This window comes from Pteronotus mesoamericanus, unplaced genomic scaffold (assembly GCF_021234165.1).
Source record: "Pteronotus mesoamericanus isolate MK-2021 breed Mesoamerican mustached bat unplaced genomic scaffold, CSHL_Meso_final contig_164, whole genome shotgun sequence".
NCBI lineage: Eukaryota > Metazoa > Chordata > Mammalia > Chiroptera > Mormoopidae > Pteronotus > Pteronotus mesoamericanus.
Genome location: NW_026555065.1, coordinates 30,722,207 through 30,723,587, shown reverse-complemented (window position 1 = coordinate 30,723,587; position 1,381 = coordinate 30,722,207). Strand labels below are relative to the sequence as shown.

Genomic DNA, 1,381 nt, shown 5'->3' with positions numbered 1-1,381 from the left:
TCAAGTCTAATAGCAGAGAGGAGGGCAAACATTAAAAACATAAACAAGATTACAGTCACACCATCAACTAGAGTGAATTGACTTATTATACTTTTCTTTCCAAAAGTGCTGTTTTCATTTATATAGAATCCTAACCACTTTAGTGGCAGGAGGAGCAGAAGAGGCTCCTTTTTCAATCTGGGGGCCTCCACAATGTTGTTACCAAACACACAGGCAAGTGGCGTCACGGATTCGGTAAACATACAATGTTTAGTCCCTCTCTGCTACAGCAACAAAGTGAGCGTCAGTCTCTGCTTCTGTAAGAATCCTGAATGTAGGATTTTCAATTGTAACTGCTCCAACTTCTATTTCTGAAGATTCGAAATCAATTGATAGAACGGTAAACAGGCATGTAATTGCAGTTTCCATAGTCTGTTCAAATGTCCAAGCAAATTTCTTCCTCACTTTTTTTTTTCAAGAAACCTGGTTGACTGTTTGGTTAACTCCTGCTACTTTAAACCCAAAGTAGCAACCTGCAGAATCACACTTGTATACCTGAGGGCTTTGTTCTTCACCTAAAACAATTAAAATCATACAACAACCAAGTGGGCTCATTTCAGCATTCTGTGTGTAGACCTGAGAAATACCAACAATTCTCTCACACAGCATGTCCGCAGGAATCTCCTAGCCATACCTGTATTTCCCATTAGCTGCCTCATAGCACGCCCCCTGCACCTGGGATGTGCTGTCAGCTGTCACTCCTATCACCACATAGTCAATCTTTTCAGTTATCACGAATAAGTGAGTCACTGTGCTGGAATCCAATAATTTGTCAGGTACTTTTTTCTGTGTGACAACTGCTGCAGAGTCTTTCCCTCTCACAGCTACTGACTGATATAAGGCCACTCTGGTTAATAACCTTAAAAGCGTATTTTGGTAGAGCTGGCTTTTCAGTGAAAAAATGGTAATGTGGCGGTCAAAACCAGTGCTGGAACCATGGAACATGTTGGTGCATCCACGACTTCAACAACAGCATCTGAACCCTGTAGCTCCCATACCAGGCGTACAAGTCCCTCCGGAAGTTGCAGCAACTGCTTCCCGATTTATTGTTTTTTTAATAGATTACCTAATCTAATACAGGCATTAGAAAAGGGTTCCATGGGAAACTCATATAAACTGAGACCTGACTCAAGGAGAATCTCAGAACATGAGGAAGCATTTTTTTTTATTATTATATGGGAAAGTTTATTTAGAAAGTTACAGAGGTAGTAAAAGGGCCCTTGGAACTTCTGAGAAAGAGGGAAAGAGATAAGCACCTTAAGTATGAAAGAGGGGGGAGAGGTGCAGGCATGCTCTGGGCACGGGGGGGGGTGCGCCCCTTGAGAGACAAAAGAGAGAGGGA

General features: G+C 42.1%; 1 pseudogene; it reads right to left on the bottom strand.

Annotated features, from left to right (window-relative positions):
- Positions 1-249: 249 nt before the first annotated feature.
- Positions 250-984, bottom strand: LOC129064081 (proteasome subunit alpha type-6-like; annotated as a pseudogene).
- Positions 985-1,381: the final 397 nt, after the last annotated feature.